The 23,370-nt window shown below is 47.3% G+C and overlaps 1 protein-coding gene and 1 long non-coding RNA gene across 9 annotated transcripts in view; both read left to right on the forward strand.

Moving 5' to 3' along the window:
* Window positions 1–23,370, forward strand: part of SLC39A11 (solute carrier family 39 member 11) — a 428,283-nt gene that overhangs the window by 284,039 nt on the left and 120,874 nt on the right. The gene's annotated exons all lie outside the window — the stretch shown is intronic.
* LOC131498120 (uncharacterized) lies at window positions 1,612–10,780 on the forward strand. The gene is made up of 2 exons (XR_009255297.1): window positions 1,612–2,437; window positions 5,512–10,780. It is a non-coding gene; the product is annotated as an uncharacterized LOC131498120 (long non-coding RNA).

Raw genomic sequence — 23,370 nt, forward strand, 5'->3', positions numbered from 1 at the left:
GTTCCTTGCTGTTAGCGCAGAGCCCCATGAGGGACTTGAACTCACAAACCATGAGATCGTGGCCTGAGCTGAAATCAAGAGTCGGATACTTAACTGACTGAGCCACCCAGGCGCCCCAATCACTTTTTTTTTTTTTTAATTTTTTTAACGTTTTTTATTTATTTTTGAGACAGAGAGAGACAGAGCATGAACGGGGGAGGGGCAGAGAGAGAGGGAGACACAGAATCGGAAGCAGGCTCCAGGCTCTGAGCCATCAGCCCAGAACCCGACACGGGGCTCAAACTCACAGACCGCGAGATCGTGACCTGAGCTGAAGTCGGACGCTTAACCGACTGAGCCACCCAGGCGCCCCCCCCCCCCCCCCCCAATCACTTTTTAAACTTAGGTCTTCCCCTAGATGAGAAGCACTTTCCTTATCATTTCTGTCCTGGTCTTAGGAATTTCTGTCATAGGATCATATAGGCTGGTTGCCTTCCAGTTTTTCTTCACAATCTCATTTCCCTCTTGGCTCTTTCCCTTTTGGCCATAGGCACACTCTCTGCTTTTTCTAGAGCTTACTATTCAGTATTCCTTTGGAGGAAGTCTTATGTGGGACCCCAAAGCACCAAGCTGACTGAGTAGATTTGCCCTGGTGGATGCGTCTGGCCACATTCACCCCCAAAGTTTTAGCGAGCTCATTGGAAGACCAAAGACTTGGCAGAGGGCGGCTTGAAAAACCTCCACAGTCACCCTCAACCTATTAAATTCTAATCAGTAGAAAAGAGAAGGTACTTACCCTGCCTCTTCAGTCGTAATAGTTAATTGCTATCTTGCTGCCACTCAAGGCTCCTTCTCTAACCAGTTGAAAACGAATAAAGATCAGCCCAGTGGGTTTACAGCCAAATAAGGTAACTATACTGGCTTGAGGTATCCCGTGGTGATTTTCTGTCTCCCAGAAGAACACAAAAGCAATCTAAAAATCCAGATTTCATAGGACTGGGCTTTGAGAAGCCGGGCATAAGCTTTCCTCTGGCGGAGCCCTTCCCGTCTCCCACCTGCCACTACCCTCTGTGTTCCCGTGTGCTCAACTGGGACTGTTTCTGGGCTCATTTTAACAGAAGATCAGGGAGAGTCAGAGTTCACATATTTACGTGTTCATTGACTTCAGTAAGAGCTTGGATTAAGGCCAGAAGCAAAAATGTGTTAGCAGGAGGAGGTGTGGGTGGACACTGACATTTGAGGATTCGTAATCAGCACAGATTCAAAAGTTACTTCTTTCCTGACAACAGACCTTCTTCTGGATCTTTGGCGTTCCCAAGTTCAAGTTCAACCTGTGTCCCTTTTATGGTGAATTGGAAGTACCTTTTGACTGTATGGAGGATTGAGTGGCTCATAGGAACCTCAACTAGTTGGTTCATCAGAAGCATCACGTTAACAGTTCATGACCTGGGGAGCGGCTGGCTTGCTTAGATCAAGAGGTTCAAGGGGAAATTTCTCCTCCTTTCCTGCCTTTTATTAATTGCATTTTATGTATGTATGTATGTATGTATGTATGTATGTATGTGTTTAAGCTTATTTATTTATTTATTTATTTATTTATTTTTTTTATTTATTTTTGGGACAGAGAGAGAGACAGAGCATGAACGGGGGAGGGGCAGAGAGAGAGGGAGACACAGAGTCGGAAACAGGCTCCAGGCTCCGAGCCATCAGCCCAGAGCCTGACGCGGGGCTCGAACTCACGGACTGCGAGATCGTGACCTGGCTGAAGTCGGACGCTTAACCGACTGCGCCACCCAGGCGCCCCTTATTTATTTATTTTTGAGAGAGAGAGAGAGAGAGAGAGAGAGAGAGAGAGAGCGAGCATGCACAAGCTGGGGAAGGGCAGAGAGAGAGACAGACAGACACACAGACAGAATTGGAAGCAGGCTCCAGGCTCTGAGTAGTCAGCACAGAGCCCTACACGGGGCTCAAACCCACAAACCGTGAGATCATGACGTGAACCAAAGCCGGATGCTTAGCTGACTGAGCCACCCAGGCACCCCAGAAAGGAGTTGCAATTTTAAATAGAGCGGTCAGAGTGGGTCTCACTGAGACCTTGCATTTGAGTCTGACATGCAGCTCTCTGGGGCAGAGTGAATGTTCCAGGCAGAGGGAGCAGCCAGTGCAAGAATCCTGAGGCAGGAGCACGTGAGGACCTATGAGGAGTAGTCAGGAGTCCACTGTGGCCGGAACAGGGTGAGTGGGAGGCACAAAGGAAGGACAGAGAGGTCGGCCCTGCCCCAGTTGGAACTTGTAAGGATTTTCATTTTCACTCTGTGGGACTTTTGAACAGAGAAGCACATGATCTGAGTTGTGTTGTAAAAGATTCTCTGTCGGTGCTGAGTTCAGACTGGACTCAGGAGGGGGAGGGCGGCTGTGGAGAGACCGGGCAGAGAGGCCACTCACTGCAGGAATGCAGGTAACAGACGAAGGTGGCTCAGACCAGGGTGGTGGTGCCAGAGATGCTGAGCAGGGGTCCCATTCTGGCTTCTGTTGAAGGTGGAGAGGGGGGATTTGCTGGTGCAGTAGACGTGGGGTGAGAGACAAAGTCAGGAGCCAGGAAGGACCCCGAGGTTTCAGGGCTGACCGGCTAAGCGTGGAATCGCCTTCGACTGGGATGGGGATGGCCCAGCGGGGGCAGGCTTCAGAAGGGCATGTCAAGAACTCCGTTTTGGACTGCGAGGTTTGGTTGTCGGCAGACATTCGAGTGGAGATACCCATCAGGCAGTCGGATGTTCGAATCTGGAGATGGGAGCAGAGTCTGGGCCGCAGAGATCAATCTGGGCCGCCTGTGAATCATTGGCACGTAGATGTGGTTGAACCCCCGGCACCAGATGACATCACCAGGGTCTAAATACAAACAGACGAGTCTCCCAAGGCCCCACTGGGACGCATCCCTGGAGCCTCAGTCTGCTAACTCCGATCGGAAGAGAAGTTCACTCGCCCGCAGTTACCCGCGGCAGCTTCCTGCCCTTTGATGGGAACCATTTCAAGAGCTTGTCTGTCGCCAGCTTACCTTTGAAAAGGTCTCTTTTTTACCATTATCCTTTATAGTTTATTAAAAATTTAACTAGAGCTTTCACGTTCCCCACGACGCTGGGTTTTAAGATAGACTTTTCACAGTGACTAAAAGGATACTTGATTTTTTTGAAGTTTTTTTGTCTTTGCTGGTTCAGTTTTGTATGTCCTGGGGATGATAGGGATGACATTTTGTTAATTTTTTTTTTTAATGTGGAAGTAAAAAAAGGAAGCTTGTTAGTGAGTATCTTGTCCACTAGAGTTTTCTGGTGTGTGAGGTCACACGTGTAGGCACATGCACACACCCCAGGCCCTGGGTTTACACATGTGTGCAAGGGAGGACGTGTTCTTTCATTTTATTTTATTTATTTTAATTTTTTTTTAATGTTTATTTTTGAGAGAGAGAGAGAGAGAGAGAGAGTGTGTGTGAGCAGGGGAGGGGCAGAGAGAGAGGGAGACACAGAATCCGAAGCAGGCTCCAGGCTCTGAGCTGTCAGCACAGAGCCCGACATGGGGCTCGAACCCACCGACTGTGAGATCATGACCTGAGCCAAAGTCGGACACTCAACCGACTGAGCCACCCAGGTGCCCCGGGGCGGACATGTTCTTAAACTTTTGTGGCTCACAGCCATTCTTAAGAACCTGGGAGGAGCTGGGGACCCCCTCCCACGCAGCACACAAGCAGCCCCAAGTGTTCATGGACCTCGTGAAGACCATCCACAGCCCTAGAGCAGGGAAGAATCCCCACTTTTGAGAAAAACACGCACAATCGTGCCAACAGTGGACGTGTTTCTGGAAGAAACCGTAATGGCCGAGGAAGACCGTCAGACGTGAGCCCCTCCGGCCCGTGTGGCAGACCTCAAGTCTCTGCAGGTAGATGTGCCTCCTCCAAGTTCCATGCCCCCTCTCTGGCTTGGCCAGTGTGCATCGAAAGCGGGATGGGGTGCCTGAGTCCTTTGGAAAATGGTGCCCCGGGGAAATGATGTGTTTTCTGCACAAGCAACTCTGTCGCCTTCTGAGCATTGTCTCTGAAAAGTGATTTTCATGCAGCATCATGCAGGCTGAAGGGCTCTGAGCCTTCCAGAGGTCCCCGGGCCTTCGGAAAACAAGCACCCTCTGTGCATCTGAGTGGAATTAAAAATCAACTAGCAAATCGAGTTCCTACTAATCTCTTTTCATGGGCAGCTTATGGTCTCGACAGTGTGCTATAGCATCATTTTGTATGCCAGAAAGATAAATTTAGAGCTTAAAGGGATCTTCCAGAGTTATCTTCTTCAAGCACTACTCCATTTGGTGACTCAGGGTGTGTGTGTGTGTGTGTGTGTGTGTGTGTGTGTGTGTGTGTGTGTGTGTTAAATTATCGCTGCGATTCCTTTCAGCCCTGGCATTGGATGATTCTGTGAAAAATAATACAAAGAGTACAATATTCATCTAATGTATTTAACGGTGTAAATCATTCCTTTCTTGGTGATGCCTTGCTATGTCCTGTCTCTGCTTCTGTAGTGATGGTTATCACCTTGAATGGCAGTCATTTAAAGGGGTCTCGCTCCCCCCACCCCCACCACAGATGGAGTTTCCTGTAAGAAGCCCCATGCTCCCTTTTAGGACCTCATGTTGCATATTGAAGCTCAGCGTCTATTCCAGCACAAGGAATGACTGGTGCACTTGGTACCTACCGTCCATCCTGGGATGGAGGGCTGTCATCTGAGAGCCAAGGGTCCCAGTTTCCCTTCTCCCTTGGCCACAGGCGGGCTAAGGGACGGCATTCAGCTTCTGTGGGTCTCTGTGACACAGTGGGCTCTCCTTTGTGGTTAAAATTATTTATAAACCCATAGAAGAGGCGAGATGAGTCACACGCTTTTTATTTTCCTCTCATTAAAGTCAAGAGCCAAGTTCACTTTGCTGGTTGTTGCTGTGACATACAGCGAACTAGGGTCACTGCCTGTGTCTCCAGAAACAGCGCAACAATTGATTTTAATTATTTGGCTTGTCTTCACTCAACGGTTCCTGTTAGGCTACATTTTGTGGCTTTACATGAAACGCTTGAGTGGGGCTTTTTTTTTTTTTAAGGAACAGAATCTCACAAATTTATACACTAAAAATATTAACCGTCGTTGGTTATTCCTGGGATTGTGGCTGATTTTTATTTTCTTCATGTTCTTGTGAGATTTATCAACTTATCTATCACAAATGACTTGTATGATAAAAAAGATTTTTGGAAGAGGAACCTCTATCGCTTAACTGCCTCAACATCCCTCTGCCCAAAACACACACAAAAGGGTAGAAATAACAGTTATTCCTTTATGGCTGAGATAATCTTGTTTGGGTGGTTTTCATTACAGGCTGGAAACAAAACAAAGGATTTGTATTAGATTGCTTTCTCTTCTGTGTCTAATCTCTATGCGTCCTTCCTATAAAGATTCTTGGGTTATCTGGTCCACTCATATAACCTACGCTTGGTTATCCTGTCCCTAGATAATCCAGGACTGTCCTGTCTGCAAAGTCTCCTTTGTCATGAACACTGGGATTCCCAGGTTCCAGGTCTTGTCCCTGGCATTCACTTTACCCTTGTGTGTGGTCTCCACGTGCTGGAAGAGCAGCTTCAGAGGTCTGGCAACTTAGAGCTTACAGGAAGGAGCCAAGAGCTAGAAAGAACAGCTTCCTGACTCTTCATTTTCCTGGGACAAAGACCGAATAGAAAATCCTGTTATTAGAAAGGGAGCTTTCCAGGCAAAACACTGAAGCAACAGCCTCTCCTTCGCATTGTTCTGTTTCCAGAAACTGGAGGAGTATTCTGCACAGCCAGGGACCCAGGCTCAGTTAATGTGTAAGCTGAAGACCACTCAAGACTGCAACTCATTGGCAGCAACAAAAGCCACCAGTCATACAGGAGGCTGCCACTTGCCGGGGCCTTTTGTAAGTGTCCTCTGTGTATGAGTTAGGTGTTTGTACCCCCTGTTTTACATTTTCGAAGCTGCCCAGGGAGGCAGAAGGTGGAGCTCACGGTTGTATGTGCAGGCATGGGCAGCCTGCCTCTCGCTACGGGGGGCTATGCTTTCTTCCTCCCGACGGATCAGAGTTTTTCAGAGCCAGTTACAGAGAAGTTCAGGAAATGCTTCTCGTGTTTTGAAGCTTGCCACATTAGATGTGAACGTCTGCGGCACCACAATCGCGTGTTGGTGCGATTGTCACTCCAGACGCAGCAGCTCAGATCAGCAGGGAGGTTTCGGCAGGGGAAACGTGGACTATCACCGTGGGCGCTCTGCAGATGCGGGTACAGTGAGCCCCTCGCGGTCCCCATGCACCTGTCGCCATCACCACCACCTCCACCAAGGGAGGACAATCCAGGACCCAAGCAAATCGTTAGCCCTTTGATGTATCAAGGAGGGAGGTGTGGGGAGAGGGGACCAGCCCAGGATGTAGAATCAGAAAGGCCAGGCCATGAACCCCGGAGCCACCAAATGCTTTGCCAGCTGGGTGACCTCAGCTAAGACGCTGGGAGTTTCAGGATCCTGGCTGTAAAATGGAAGTAATAACCCATCTTGGGGTTCGGTGTTAAGCGAGGAGACAGTGCTGGCCACCAGCAGGGCCACTCATTATGTCATCTGCTGTGACGTGTATATCACGGGGCCTAGAACACCTCGTCCTCTCCCCTCCCCCCTCCCCCCTCTCACTTTGCCTTCACGCCGCTCTGATCCCGAAAGATGGTTTCGTTCTGGCCTTGGGCGTCTCCAGCGGAACATCTCCAACCACTTTAATTCCTTTCTCCAGCAGGTGACATTCGAAGATGCTTCCCATTTACCCCAGGAGTTGGGAAACACTGTAATATTCTCCTCTAATTATCTGTGTCTCAGTGGGAAGCCTGACATTATAATTAACTTGGGCTCCTGTCTGGGATGACATTTTGCACAGCATAGTGTGTTCCTGGGTGAGCAGCACCGTAGCAGAAGCTGGTAACATGCTCCCCGGCGACGCCGTTGGGTTTGAGCAGGAGAACTGGCACAGAGCCCCCAAGGGTGAAATCGTAACTGGGATTCCTGCAGCACCCCCCGCCACACCTCCCCAGTGCAACAGGGCAACTTTAAAATTCACTACCAACTCCTGCCATGGGTTACAGACACCCCTGCCTGTGCCCTACCGACTGGCCGGAACACGTGAGCTATGTTCTGGAGCTGCATGAGGATTGGGGCGCCTGGGTGGCTCAGTCAGCTGAGGGTCCGACTCTTGGCTTCTGCTCTGGTCATGGTCTTGCGGTTTCGGGAGTTCGAGCCCCGCATCGGGATTCTCTGTCTCCCTTTCTGTCTCTGCCCCTCCCCAACTTGGGCTGTCTCTGTCTCTCTCAAAATAAATAAACTTAAAAAAAAATTTAAAGCTGCGTGAGGACTAGGGTTAAAATGAAGACTCATTTCCACATCTGCTAGATTATGTCATCCTCCCATCTATTACGTAAATTAAAGGGAAAAATTAAGGCAAGAGAATCTGAACATATTTTTATATGAAGACTCAATGTTTCCGGTAAATTCCAATTGTCTTTCTACTCTGGCCAGGCAGCTATCAGCCACCTCACGGTTTTCCTAAGTCCTCCGAGACCTGCACTGTCCAGGACAGCAGCTAGTAGCTATAGGGACAGACAAGTGTAGGTTCTGGAGTTAGAAAGCCTGAGATCCCAGAGCCACCAAATGCTGTCCTATTTATTTGTCAGATTTAAACAAAATGCAGAATTTAAATCCTCAGTCACACCTAGTCACATGTCAAGTGCTGACTAGCCATACACAGCCAGTGGCTACCATATTGGACAGCAAAGGTACTGAACAATTCTGTCTTCACAGAAAGTTCTATTGGATGGCACTGCCCTGGACCCTTGGCAAAACAATGTGAGCTCCACAGGTTATCTAGAGCCTACCTCAGCTTGCCTTGGGCCGAGTTCTATTTAGGGGAGACTTTTTGTTTCCCAAGACAGGTGTTCTTGGTTGTGGGGTCGGGCGTCAAACATATTTTACGAATAAAATGCCTTATGTTTCAAAATTTGAAAATAAGTGGATTTTGTTAAAATAAGCTAAGGGGAGGACAGGGTCACCCCTGTGGTGCCATCATTCTTGTTCCCTTTGGTTCTGATCTGGCTTCTGATTTCTCAGATGGGGTGGGGGGCAGCTTGTGCAGAGAAATCACAGCAGGCTCGTCACCACGTCTAATGTCAAGGAGATGGAAAGAGCCACTCCAAGGATGATCTTGTCATTCTCTGCTCCGGGTGACACACACCTGCCCCCCCGAGCAAGCCAGCATACTGGTCTGTGCCAGCTTAGCCCTCTCACAGAACAGATTCTCTTGCCTCAGCTCGGGTTTCGAAGGAAGGACATTAACTGTCACGTGAAAATCACCACAGCATTTACTGTCACTTTTTTTTTTTTTTCTTTTTTTGCTGGGAACATTGCCTAGTTCATCCCCCAATGCTCCCAAATAAGGTATTTAGTTTAGAATGCACCGCCTGAGAAAGCTTTGCCTCGCTTGTGGAAACGGTATTCATAATTTACTGTGTATGCCTTTTCTTTTTTCCCTCGGCTGCTAAGAACACAGAGCCCCATTGCCATCAAGATAAGAAGGAACTGCATTCTGATGGTCTCATTATTGGATTTCTTCTCTTCTTGTACAAGCTACTACTGTATTGTACTTTAATCCATTTCAAAAGGAGGGAGGTTACTCATTAATTGGCACATGCGATTTTATTCCTTTGTCTCTGGTTTCCTTTGTTTCCTGGGCACAGATTCGATTTCTAATCCAGATACCTGAAAAATACTTTTATCTGGTTTGTGATGGAGACTGGGGGCCAGGTGAGAGGTGGTGCCGTCATCTGTTTATAACGTTCAACCAAACAATCGACTGATACGTCCTGTGTGTGGATGCTGCTAGATCCCCCACGTCCAACAGGAATACAATGCACTCTGCGTCTCCATTGTTAGCTTCCTAGTAGCCATTTTTTAAAAAAATGTAAAAAGCAAGTGAAACTAATTTTTAATTTTTTTTAGCGTTTACCTATTTTTGAGAGTGAGAGACAGAGCATGAGCGGGGGAGGGGCAGAGAGAGCGAGGGAGACACAGAATCTCTAGAAGGTTCCAGGCTCTGAGCTGTCAGCACAGAGCCCGACATGGGGCTTGAACTCACAAACCATGAGATCGTGACCTGAGCCGAAGTCGAACGCTCAACCAACTGAGCCACCCAGCCGCCCCGAGACTAATTTTTAATACATATTCTATTTAACCCAAATGGTCAAAATCTTACTATTTCAACAGACTCAATGTAAAAAATTGAGACATTGTACATTCTTTTTTTTTCCACACTAAGTCTTTGAAATGCAGCGTGTATTTTACACTCTGGGCACAACTCAGTTCGGAGGCTAAATTTTTAATGGTTCAAGTGAAATGTAGTCCCCTCAAAACAAAGCTGTGTAGAGTGGAGAAAAAAAATATTATATACGTTTCTTCAGTTTTCAGATGTAAACTTAAGTTAATTAAAACACAAACAAATCATTCATTTTCTCAGTCCCACCAGCCAAATCCCAAGTGTTTGGCGGCCACACATAGCTAGTAGCCGCCGTGTCCGATGGCATGGCTCCAGATGCTCTGAGAGCTACCAAACAGGATAAAAAACAGCCCTTGCCTCAAAAGAGCTTCCCGTCTGGCAGACAGGATGACGTTTATACACACACGTATTATGATGCAGTGCAGAACGAATCCATTGTCACCGGAAGTCAAAGCAGTACGTGCAAGCCTTCGGAGCAACGGTGTCGTTTCTTTTGGCTCTGTGCGGTTTAAACAATAATATTTACTGCTCGCAGACTTGACATTGAAACCCAGGCCTTGTAGGACTGACTGGGTGCCAGTGATCCCACCCACAGCAGAGAGGATGGAGGAGGCCAGCGGGAATGCCCTGGGCAGCGGCACATGGGAAAGGTCAAGGCCACTGGCTCAATACCAGGCTGCTCTCTTTCTTCCTGCTAGTTAATGAGATTAGTGTCTCGAGCCTCGGCACTGACCTACCTTTGCATGCACCAGGCAGATCGTCTTTTGTGTCAGAACTACAATGTTGCTGCTGTGCTCGGCCCGGGCAGCTCCGCGCTGGGCCAAGGCTGTCATGAGAAATACCTGCAGACCCTTTCCTCCGCCTGGAGAAGCCATCCCAAGGACAGGTTGTTCCTGCATACTGGCCCGCTGCTTCCGTCCCAGAACTCAAAGACATTATCATGTCCAGAGTCCCACGTGACCCATGTTGGCTTCGCAATGATCTTTGCCCAGTGCTTGACTTGTCTTTGCTTCACTGTAAAAAGAATTGTAGCTTCTCTCAAACTTTGATTTATAAAAATACCTGAAGCCTTGGCGGCCAGATTAATCCTCCAAGGAACATCTCATCTGCTGATGTGTCCCTGTCCCCTGTTGGGGTGGCCTCAACTCTTGAGAAGCTATAGCAGATAACAGGACTAATCAGGTGATAATATTTGAGGCACTAACTTTATAATAGTCCCAGCTCATTCATATTCATATATGCTAATTTTAGCACACATTAATTATGTGTTTAATAAGTCCCCTGTTTATTCTATTTTGTCTCCATTCCCTTGGTAGCTGTTATGGTGTGGGGTTGAAAATAATTAAAATGTTACTTGTGTTCTGCAAATAACAATTAACCAAGGATGAATTCTGAAATCAAAATCCCATTCTCTTCCCCTCTCTCTGATTAAATACAGTGAGTGAAACGGCAGCCCAGTGTAGGTCTGTTCCCCGCGCAGTTGGTGTGTTTCCCTTTTCAGGGTGGTGCGTGCCAGAGATGGGTCCTGGCCTGACTCAAACAGCCTCCGTTGCCTCGGGCTCCTATCTTCTTGTGGACCTGGAGACACACATTCGGGGGTGGTGAGCTCCCACGGGGCTGTGGGAGACGAGGAGGGAGGCTGTTCTCCACAGAACACACAGGGGGGTGGAAGCTGGCAAGTTCTGTCTGTGGGAAGCCCCCAGGGGGGCTGTGATGGACCCGAGCTTCCTCCCACATCTGGGTCCAAGCCATGTCTAGCCACCCGTCCTTCGGCAGTTCAGCACCTTGGAGAAGAGACAGCCCCCTGGCCTGTGATTTTTGCATGTTACCTGCCCAAAGGGTGGCACCACGACCTCATGCAGGGTCTCGTCCTAGTCAGTCACCCTCTGGCTGCTCTTGCAGTGGCTGGTAGCTATTGGGAATAGACATCGGGCCCCATTTCCTGTTGCCTTGGATCTTGTGCCACATATTGCCCTGCTCCAACGTCCTACAAAATACCAGCACATAGTCACTCTTCCTGCCCCTGAGCTCTTTCTTCCCCGACTGCTTCTTTTTCCTAACCCTGGGAGTGGCCCCAAGCTGTCGATCTTTGCAGCCCATGCCCATGACTTAAGCCCCACTGTCAGCTTTGTGGAGCACAGATCCCTCAGCTTGAGCCAAGCAGCTATTATAAACGGGGCTCGAATGAGTGCTTGAAAAGAAATCCATGGCCCTTTTGGTCAGCAATTCTACTTAAGAGAAAATGCACAAGGAGGGGAATCTCAAATAGATCTGTCTTGTTAATGGGCTACCAAAAAAATTAATTGGAAAATAATCCAGGGGTGCTTGGGTGGCTCAGTTGGTTAAGCATCTGACTGTTGATTTCAGCACAGGTCATAATCTCACAGTTAGTTCATCAGTTCGAGCCCTGCATTGGGCTCTGCACTGGCAGCTCGGATCCTGCTTGGGATTCAGTCTCTCTCTCTCTCTCTCTCTCTCTCTCTCTCTCTCTCTCTCTCTCAAAAATAAATAAGCTTAAAAAAAAGAATAAAAGGGGCACCTGGGTGGCTCAGTCGGTTAAGCGTCCGACTTCGGCTCAGGTCACTATCTCGTGGTATGTGAGTTTGAGCCCCGCGTCGGGCTCTGTGCTGACGGCTCAGAGCCTGGAGCCTGTTTCAGATTCTGTGTCTCCCTCTCTCTCTGACCCTCCCCCGTTCGTGCTCTGTCTCTCTCTGTCTCAAAAATAAATAAACGTTAAAAAAAATTAAAAAAAAAAAGAATAAAAAATAAAATAACCCAAAGCTTATGGGATTTGGAATTTGGAAATTGCCTTGGAATGATAGCAATTTAGACTAGCCAAATTCTCCATTTCCACACGTAAGTAAGAGCTAGGAATCAGAATCTATAGTTTTTATCTTAATGTGTAAATAACCGTGTGGTTTGTATATATTACAACTTCAGCAAATTGTGATTTCCAGACTCGTGAAGGTGAGTCAGTGTGGCCCCACCTCCCTGCCTCCCAGGTGACAGGAGGATAAACTTTGATCAGGGACATGAGCCTGCCAGGAGTAAAGGGACCAGAGAGACAGTGGTTTCCCTGACTACCGGATACAGTAGTTAAAAGCACTGTTTGTCTACACCTTGCCTTCCACATCCCCATCTCCTCCGAGCCTCAGAGCGACGAATTCATCATCTCTTGCTCTGATTAAAGTTCAGAGCTGTCATTTCCAGATATTTTGTTCATTTGGTCTTCAGTATATTCTCAGAAATGCTTCCCGGCGCAGAGATGTTAGAGAAGAAGCAGGGACGTGCTGGTGGGGAAAAAAAAAAAATCTCTGACTCCCATTTTCAGGTGCAAATTCTTAAATGTCAATACAGCAACATAGCCGTCTTCTCCCGTCTGCTTTTAATCAAATGCTTTTCTTCAGCAGAGCCATTTGTTTGCACAATTAGCAAGTCCCAGAGGCATCTTAGCTTCCCTTTCTGTGCCCTGTTCTCAAGGGGCAGTCTCCCCTTCACACTAGGGCCGTGTGGGGCTTTTCTGTCGGGAGTGGGGTACATGATGAACTGAGCCACTGACCCCTCCAGAGGTCAGGGGAAAACACCCAGGGGAGGAGAGCAGAGAGGTAGAATTTTAGGCCCCAAGGACAGGGGGGAGATGCCAGGTTGTGTATGGGGTTTGGTGGGGGTATTTGGGGCCGTGCACCTTTCCAAGCTCCTTGGGCTGTGCCCTGGCAGGGACACACTCTGCCCTGATTTGCCCCGTCCTCCCGGGGCTCAGGATAAGCTCTAGGTTTTGCCTCCCGGTGCCTCTGAAGAGTGCCCTGTTGCTTAGAGACAGGGCACGACGCCTGGAGTGAAGATAAGGTTGTCAAGGAAACCAAGCCACAAATTCCCTTGTTTTTCTTCCAGTTGCTGGACAGAAGAGTAAAGGATTTTCGCTCTGACAACTGGGAAGGTATCTTCTTTTCTGTGTGTGTTTTAGACAAACACCAATTTGTTGTCCAAGATACAGCCGAGTTAGTACCTGAGTCGACAAACAGGGTTGAGTTTTGCTTTTTTTTTTTCTTTTTAACCGCAGTGAGTGCTTTCTGACAGAGACAGAATTAAGCAGCCACTGTAACGTGTATCTTTTTTTCAGGTGTGTGGACCCCGGGACCCAACCCCCTCTGTGACACCACTGAGCTTTTTTGAATTCTGAGTTTTCACTTATTGCCCCAGCTTTTCTCTTTTGGTGGGATCGTGAGTGTCTTTTTGGAAACTCGCAGCAGCAGCGGCCGCCCTTTCCGTCCTCCGTCTCTGAGTCATTTCCATGTTTCACATGGTAGGAATCAAGGAACACAGACATCTTCCTCTTAACTCTGCTGTTCATAATTCAGAAAAAAAAAAGGCCTTTTGGGGTCATCCTCAAGGGATTCTTTGTTGAAGCCACAGAAGTTCACATCTGCTCTGTGCTCTTGCGTCAGTCGACTGCAGAGTCGGGCGTCCACATAGTGGCACCCCCAAATGCTCCCTCCACTCTGGGGAGTTTGAGGTACAGGTAAAGGGTTCTTCATTTATCGGTGGTGGCAATTTTAGCTCCTGGTGGCAGCTTGAAGAATCACCTGTGAGCGTGTGTCCCCTAGCTTTCTACAGACTTAAACCTGTTCCTACTTGTTAAGAAGAAATGCATCCTTGGCCTATCTCCTTTTCTCCCCATCTAATGCCTGTGTATTTCTCTTGAGCAGTGTTACCAGTTGTCTGAGTCCCTCTGATGTGTTTCTCCGTGCCATCCCCTGACCTTATAAGGAACTTCTGCACCGCTCAGTGACATTCCTTAACACACACTTGGTTCTGCCCCTTTCCTGAGTTCTTGGGAACGTTTCAGCGCTCTATGGAGACATTGGAGGGTCACTCAACCAAGTGGGGGGGGGGGTCAAAACACAGTTACTGAGGGGATGATCTGCTCCATTAGTGACCTAGAGAAAGGGCACCAGGAGCAGAGAGGAGGCACCAGTTAACTCTGGGTCAGGGATGCGAGTAGTCTGGGGAGCTGGGGAGGAAGGGCACACTAAGGCAGTTAGACAGTAAAAGATGCATAGGATTTTGATAAATGGAAAGGGGAGAAAGAGAAGGGGCCTGGGTCTCTCTGGACCCCCAGACATGGATTGTCCTTGGCTAAAATATCCCTCCAGTGGTAACACACTATTTTGTCTTGACTTCCAGTGTAGTGCTGAAGCTGTCTTTTCAGGGTTTTGCCCGTGATCCCCTCCTCCCATCCAATGCCCTGGTGCTCCCTTATTCACAACTGGCTTAGCCAATATGCTGCTCGGGTCTGTCCAGAGGCTGCCACAACCCCACCCTTCTCTGCTTCCTCCCCTTCCCTCTGTCCCCCTCCACCATTTCTGGCCCATCTTTTCACCTGGCCAACTTCTACTCAACCTTCAATGCCCAGTTCAAGCATCCTCTCCTTGGGGAACATTACTTGATCCCATCTGCCCAGCATGCCTCGGCGGCCCCTCCTGGTGACCCCAACACTCAGGACTCCCCCCACAGCCTGCATTTCCCATTCTGCTCCACACTGGCTTTGGATTTCTAGACTCTCAAAATCCAGAGAGACCCCTGCAGGTAGTGGCTCACCTTCCTCATTTTTGGGGTTGGTTCTGTTCCCACCTGAAATGGGGAAGGGCCTTGTACAGTGAGTCCCTGGTGAGCAGGGAGGTGGGATAGGGAAGGAAGGCATGCAGAGCTGAGGGGGACTCAGGGCTGCTGAGCAAATGACCACAAACTCGGTAGTTTAATGAACAGAAAAGTATTGCCTCACAGTTCTAGAGGCTAGAAGTCCAAAGTCAAGGTGTCAGCAGGGTTGGCTCCTTGTGAGGCTGGGAGGGAAGGATCTGTCCACACCTCTCTCCTCTGCTTACAGATGGCCATCTTGCCCCTGTGGCTCTTGACATCTTCCCTCTGTGCATGTCTATTCCATAAGGACACCAGTCACGTTGGATAAGGGGCCCGACCTACTCCAGGCTGACCTTCTCTTAAGTAATTACATCTGCAACAGTGTATTTCTAAACAAGGTCATGTTCTGATGTACTAGATGTTAGGACCTCAACATATGAACTGGGGCGGGGGTGGGGGGTGGGAACCATGACATTATTCCACCCATAGCACCCTCCTTCCAGGAAGACCAGACAAACACGTTCAACCTGCCTCTTCAAAACTTGGACTATGAACATAAGCCACATATCACCTAAATATCATCTAATTAGTCACTCAGACCAGCCTATTGATGGCACGACAATCTGTAGCTGACCTGAAGGGCAGGTAGCCTGCAGGATGATTAAATCATTAAACCAAAAGATCTCCAAGGCTGGAATTCTGATGCACTGTCACAAGGTGAAGACGGACAGAAACAGGGACCTAAGTACAGTCCCGAAATTAGATTCCTCACCCCCAAACAGGTGAGAAAAGTGTCTTCAGGAGGAAGGAAGTGAATTTGGATTTTAATTCCATAAGAAGCTTAATTGGGGGCGTCTGGGTGGCTCAGTCGGTTGAACGTCTGGCTCTTGATTTCAGCTCAGGTCACGATTTCTCAGTTCGTGAGATTGAGCCCTGCATCGGGCTCTGTGCTGACAGCGTAGAGCCTGCTTGGGGTTCTCTCTCTGCCTCTCTCTCTCTCTCTCTCTCTCTCTCTCTCAAGATAAATAAATAAACATTAAAAAAAAGAGAAGCTTAATCGTTCATTCAATCACGTATTGATTGAAGTGTTTGCTGCTCACCTCTTTTCTGCAAGTTGCGAGGTACCACTGGAGTTGATAAGTGAACCTGGTGAAGCCGTTCCTTCCAGGGCTCATGCTGTGTCTACTGTCACCTGGACAAGGGGAGGTACAAGACAGGGTAACCTCCTCTGAGAATCCAATAACAGAAGAGAGCCCCACAGCCTTGGTCTTGCAGACAAGGACCCCCCAGCATGCTGGGCTAGAAACTGAGACCAGAGTAGCATCCAAGATCACTGGGCCTTTTAGGCCAAAGCAGTGAAAATGGAGGGGGTGTTGGCTGCTTTATGTCTTGGGAGGACCACCATGGGGAGCAGAGCCTGGGTTTGTCCCATGTTCCCTCCCAAGCCAGAAGTAGAACGAATGAGTGAAAGGTATAGGGGAATAGATGTTAGCACAGCATAAGGAATAACTTTTTCACAGTTGGGACTATCTAAAAGTGAACTATTCTGGTTTATCTCGAGAGGTAGTGATGTTGTCATAGCCAACCTGCTCTTTCTGGAGAAAGAGACCCCAGGATCTGTCATAGTCAGCCATTCCTCTATCTGATGTAATATGACTGCCTCTAAAGAACCCTTGAAGTCAGAAAACACTCTCAATCAAGCTAATTGCTTTCTTTCCCAGACCACAGGGTTTGGAAGGAACTAGTTACTTATTTATTAGTGGATTCGAAGTAAATTTTCCTTTTGGAAAAAGAACTCTGTTCTTCATATTCCTCCACATAAGCTCGGCCTGGGCTGTGGTGTATGAAATCTAATCTCCTACCAGGAAATGATTATTTATTTGAACGCTTCCTCCAAATCCATTACGCACTCTGGAGCGTGAGTTTGGGGACGATAGATTTCATAGCTGTGCTGTTGACACTTTGGGTTCATTCTATTCCACTCGAGCCCTTCTTCCACGCGTGGCCGGCAGTGAGTGAGGGGATTAGGAAGTCCCCGCTGTGATTGACAGATGCCTCTGCAGATATGGATCGCCTTTTCCACTAGCCTGGGAGTGTGTTCTTTGCCCCTGCTGCTTTCCTTAATACGCTAGCTTTGCGCTTGTGGATAATTTGCGATGTTCTTCAAGTAACTGTGCCACTGCTTTTCAAATGTTTTGCTTCTTCTAATTAAGAAAGGGAATTGGATGTACTCTTGCCTGGCTGATTTTTTTTTTTCCTCCTCTGCATGGGATGGGAATGGGAAGGAAGAGCAAAAGAAATAGCTAAGAGATGTTTAAGAAAATAACCCTGATGCCACCAATGATCAAAGCTGTGTCTGGGAGTTCATTCCTATGAGAGGTGTAGGGATCCACACAAGTTCAAGTTCAGTCCAAGGAGTGCATTCATGGAGACGGGAATACTCCACAGCTGGGCACCCCCCCCCCCCCACCAACACACATCCAGAAACTTTTCTCGGCCACGGAAATGCAGGCAGACGATGTCGAATGGAGCACGCAGGATCCAAAGACCAACGTAAAGAACCTCTCTGCCTTCCCAGTTGGGATGAAGGGTTGGCTGCATATGCAGAAAACCTGAAGCAACGGCATCTGCTCTCATTTAGAAGTCCAGAGACAGGCAGTTCAGCACAGATATGGCGACTACAAAATACATTTAGGGACATAGGTCCCTTTTCATTTTCTGCTTTGCATATGGCTTTGATCTTGAGTTACCTCATAGTCAGGGTAGCCACTGGAACTCCAGTCATTACCCTACTCTACAGGTGGTACAGAGGACAACTCCAAGCTCTTGCTTTGTCTTCTGGAAAGTTCGAGCTCACAGTGTTCTCCTGCTAAGGAAAGGGGGGGCAAATGGATATTAGAAGGCAGGAATAGTCTCTGCTCTGCCCAGACAGTGGTCTGTCAGAGTCTCAGCACCAGTGATGTGCCTGAGCGACCTCGTGGAAAGGGAACCCCATTCAAGACCACTCCTTGCAGAAGCAGCCACATGGTGGCAAGAGCCCACCTGGGTTTGAATCCTGGCTGACCCACTCACTGTAGTCTTTGGCAAGTTATCGAACTTTTTTGAGCCTCCATTCCCTCTGCGTAAAATGGAGTAATTATCCACGCCACATGGTGTTCCCGTGGCCAGGAGTCTACGTTCCAAAGCTGACAGGTCACCCGTGTCATTGTTAATTTAGTGCTCTTACCATCACCTCCTCATGGGCTGTTTGCATCCCTGCAGTCCTACCTGGGCTTCACGTTTCTCATACATTCCTTCTAGAACCTTCTAAGTTTGTAGGGCGAATCACAGAACAGCTTTATATTCTGTTTATCGCTGTATCTAACTGCCCTATTAGTTCTCCCTTACTGCCCCTGGGTGATTTCATGGGCAGACATCTCAATTTCCAGTATGTTTCAGGTGGATAAACACTTTTCCTTATCCTGTTTGATGCTGATGAGCCAGTCTGGTAACTTCAGTCTCTCATTCAGTATAACGAACATCCTTCTTCCTCATCTGATTAGCCTTGGAAGCCCACAGTGGGGTCAGAGAGGTGGGTGGTCTGTCTTTTCCTTTTTTTTTTTTTTTTTTTTTTTACCCTTTGATCTTGCTCATCTTGCCGGGGATGGCTCAGCCATGCCAGGGAACTGAAGGAAGACAGAAAGAAAAGGTGGTGGTGGGGTATAGTTGGTGGTATTGGCAAAAGGTCTTCGCTAAAGATGACAGTTGTAATTTAGTGTTGTGTACTCAAAGTGGCAGATTTTCAAGTGTGGGCCCTTCGCCTCATGGGTTTCTGAGGGCTTTTCCAAGCCTCCAATGGGAGTATCCACTGGTACAGGTAGGGTACCTTGTGGTGGACCACGTAGGAGTTCCCTCTCATCCCCTGGTGGTCCCTCTTTGCATAAATTCCCTTAGAAGTGCCATTTGCCCTTGTAGGTGGACCTCTGAGGGGAAAACCTGTAGACGTTGTATCTAGTCACCTTCCAAAATAATCAAGCTGGCCCTTTGTCCTTTGGAAATGCAGGCTACTTCCAGAGTAGCCCCTTCTCCTCAGTCAGCCACTAGAATTCTCCCAGCCACCTTCTCCCCTCGGGACTCTTCCCAGGAAACGGTCAGAGAGCGGTTCTACAGGGAAGTATGCCAAGCCTGGCGAGCTTATTTCTTGGAGTGGACTTTCACTTGGCCTGAGTACAGAAAAGTTCCCTCCTCCTCAGGGCATACTCTGATAGCTCTCTCTGAGGGAGAGACCTCATGGTCTTTCCATGGGACCACTGGGAAGCAGCACCATTTTGGAGGGACTCCTCCCCATTAAGACCTGCATAGAGCGTTAGGCACCTTTGTAGATGAGTACTGTCCATAGAATTTTTTATGATGATGGAAATATTCAGTATACGCAGTCTCATATGGTAACCACTAGCTACCATATTGGATATGTGGGTATGCAATCTTGTTGAATTTTAATTAATTTAAATTTAAGTAGCCACATGTGGCTGCTGTAACAGACAACACCGTTTCAGAATGAGAGGGTGATGCCAGCTATTTTTCTTAGCAACGGTTCTATTCTAGCACTGGATACCTTGCTCTGCTCTTTCAAGAAAGTCATCCTGAAAGCCTCTCCCAACCATAAATAAGGAGCACTGTCAGTAACAAGTTTTAAATGTTGGTTCCCAGAGCCACATTATTAGGGAGGTGGACTTTAGTCTTGTTAATGGGGAGTAGGTGTCTTTCTCTGAGCCTCCCTCTGCCCCACTCTGTCCCGACTGGAGGCATTTTGCTCTTTTGAGAGTAATGGCTGAAGTCTTAGCTCTGGCATATCTTTTGACCGCCTATTAAAAAGAAATTCTTTATTTTCCTGGAATAAGTATTCCTAGCAGTGCCATCATGGGCTTTGGCTGGATGATCAGCTTCTGCTTTCCTCCAGGGAATGCTTGGTAGATTGGATGCTGACAAGGGTTGCCCAGGATCCTGGTGATGCCCATGATCATAGGGAAGGACAGAACTAGTCCCAGAGTTTGATACTTGAATGCAGTTTAGGTCCAGCAGGATAAAGGACCATGCTGCTTTACCAAGTTAATCTAGTACAGTCTACAGTAGCAAAAAATAAAATAAAATAAAATTATGACTCTCAATGTGCAATAGCTCTGCTTATTCTAGTTAGGGAAAATGTATGTCTTATTAGATTTTTTTTTAATCTAGTTTTTTAGAGTACTTTAAAATGAATTAAGTTTTATTAATTCGGAGAACAAAGTAAGGTCCCACAAGGGATCAGGAAAGAGTTCTGTGTCAGTTAGGATTCTTAGTTGCAAGTAACAGAGGTCAGCGCTGGCCAGCTTAATCACACCAAGGAGATTATCAGAAGTATGAGGAATAACTCAGGCAATGAAAGGGAAAATGGATTGCCAGGCCTTGGAAGACCATAGCGAGGCATCCCAAGATTTGCAATGATAGATACAAGCTAACGGGTGTCTTTTGAAAGAGCTGACATTACAATGACTCAGGAACAACCATTTTCTGCCTCTGTCATTCAGCTCAAGATTCAATTCTGGAAGAGAAAATCTGATCGACCTAGTCTACTGGGAGGGCTGGGGGTGGGGAGGTCATTCGCAAAGAAAAGCAGAGTGCTGTCTCTAAAGAGAGGAAGTAGGCATTCAAGCGTAGGAAAACGGAGCCCTTCCCAAACACATTGCCTCTTTAAATAGTGTCAAAATCGTTACAGACACCAGAGAGAGTTACAAGAACAGACTCTGCATTTATCTTTGCAATTTTTCTCCATGTATCAGACAACAGTAAAGTTCATCATGTAAAAGAGACTTCGGAAATTATTTCATTTACCCTAATTTGCCCACTTTACAGGTCAAGAAGCCAAATGACTTGTCCAGGATTCCACAGCTGGGTAACGGTAGAGGCAGGACCAGAAGCAGGTCTCCAGAGGGAGTTATGATGTCCCTGCTGCCGTGCCACTCACTCTGCCTCTCCCATCGGCAAACACTTTTCAGTTGCTTGAAAGCACATTGTCTTTACATGAGGCTAACTGTTCCTTTTTCAGTCTCACCCTTGCGTTTCAGTTGCTTAGGCGTCTTTGCAATAGATGTATCGAACCCTAGACTCTAGATTCTAAATCACTCAAGTTCATATTACTTTTTGTTGTTGCTCTGACTTCAAATAGCAAGCAAGATGTCTAGGATACAATGGTGACGATTCTCAAAGTTGACTCTGGGGGAAGATCTTCAGAGAGAGAGAGAGAGAGAGGGAGAGGCTGCCAGCCCATCAAATTGACTGCCCCGATACTTTCCCCCTCACAGATGATCTCTGGTTAGAATAAGGTAACCTTGGAGGGTAACTCTCTCTTCAAACATACTATGTGTAGTTTTTCTTGTTTCTGGCCAAAGAGAATACAATGTCGTTTCTGCAAAGGCCAAGTTTGGGTTGGGGCGGGGGGAAGGCAATTTATTCAGTGGCCCACTAAGTTGGCTGGTAGAAATAGTAACTCTCTCCAAAGGCTTGTATTATTAGACCACTTTGCTGATGGGCTTTTTATTGTGGATGCGGTTTCATTGCTTTAGATCCAATATATTTTAGGACAAAATAAGATTCTCTCATCTAACAGCGCCTGCCGTATTCGTCTCACTGCGATTGTTGAGTACAAAAAACAGGGGTGATGTGGTCTCCGACCCCTGAGAGCTTATCTGGTCCGTGATGAGAGGGGAAGAGCAGAGGAATCCCGTGTCTGGGTGAAAAGGAGGGAAGAGATAGAATGTCTTTTGCTTAAGAAAAAAAAAACAACACAATCCCCACTTTTCCCCAGTGGTCAAAGAATTTTGGAATTGGAATGGACCTCCGAGGTAACGTAGGTCACCCCCTGGTTTAAGAGAAACTCAGAGAAAGTGTGACCTGCCCAAGATCCACAGCACTAACAGCAGAACTGGCAGAGCAAGGAGGTTGAACTCTATCTCAGTCAAGCATCTCAGTGACTGAACCGCTGATATGCAGAGATGCCAGCCCCTCCCCTCACTTCTGGGATCCAGGGAGGTTTGGGAAGGCATCACATCCCTTTTTTTTCCTCTCTGAAAATCTTTTCCCACAAAGCTTTAAAATGATAATCAGTGATACTTTATTTTTTCTGCCTTATTTATTTATTAATGTTTATTTATTTTTGAGAGAGAGAGACAGAGTGTGTGCAGGGGAGGGGCAGAGAGAGGGAGAGGCACAGAATCCGAAGCAGGCTCCGGGCTCCGAGCTGTCAGCACAGAGCCCGACGCGGGGCTCCCAACTCATGAACGGCGAGGTCATGACCTGAGCCGAAGTCGGACGCCCAACCGACTGACCCACCCAGGCACCCCTCTTTTTTCTCCTTTTAAAGTCAAGTTATAATGTATGTACAGTAAACACATCTCAAATATACAGCTGAAAGACTTTTTTTTGTATGTACATTTCCCTGTAACCACTATTGAGATCGGGATGCAAAACATTTCTAGCCACATAGAAGGCTTCCTCATAGCCCTGCACAGGCAGTAACTTCCTCTAAGACATAAGTACTGTTCTAAGTTACTTTCCCCACAGATGGGTTCTCCCCATTCTTGAATATCATTTAATGGAATCATCCTGCATGTTGTCCTTCTTTATCTGGTTTCTTTTGCTCTGAGATTCATCCGTGCCTGTGTCATATTAGTTGATGAATTGAACAATTTTTTTTTTTTTTTTTGCTGTGTAATATACTGTTGTATTTATGTGCCACAGCATATCCATTCTGCTGTGGGTAGATACTTGGGTGTTTCCAGTTTGTGGCTACTAGAAGAAAAGCCACGCTGAACATTTTCCACAAGTATTTTTGTGGACATGCATATTCATTTTTCTTGTGTATATTTCTATGGATGGAGCTGCCAGGGAATAGGATAGACATATGTTTGGCTTGAATAGATTAACCAGTACGATTTTAGAATCAGGAAAGACATTTTCTTACCATAGTATTCAGTGATGATTATTACCGGTGGGTTTCTTTTTTTCATTTAAATACAAAAACAATAAAACAGAGGCTTAGAATTAAGCTGGCTTCCTTTAAACATGGCAGATTTAGCACATGCATTTCTGCTTCTTCCCCAAACCCCACTAAAATGATAGTAAGGACTTAAAAATGGGTACCTAGAAGGACAGAGATCTGGAGTGGTGAACAGATGTTGGGAAATGGAAAACAGAAGAAAAAGTACTAATTGACTGGCTTCAAATGGAGAAGGACCTAAGTACCTGCAGAATGGAAGCCTCCAAGAAGCCAGATGAAATGTGCTAGTTAAATCCTGGGAAACCTCAACAATCCTGGGAGTAGAATGGGGACGAGATGGGACAGCCAACAGGGTGGTTGGTGGTAATCTGTATCAGGGGTAGTTA

The sequence above is a fragment of the Neofelis nebulosa genome, chromosome 16 (genome assembly GCF_028018385.1).
Source record: "Neofelis nebulosa isolate mNeoNeb1 chromosome 16, mNeoNeb1.pri, whole genome shotgun sequence".
In the NCBI taxonomy this organism is placed as follows: Eukaryota; Metazoa; Chordata; class Mammalia; order Carnivora; family Felidae; genus Neofelis; species Neofelis nebulosa.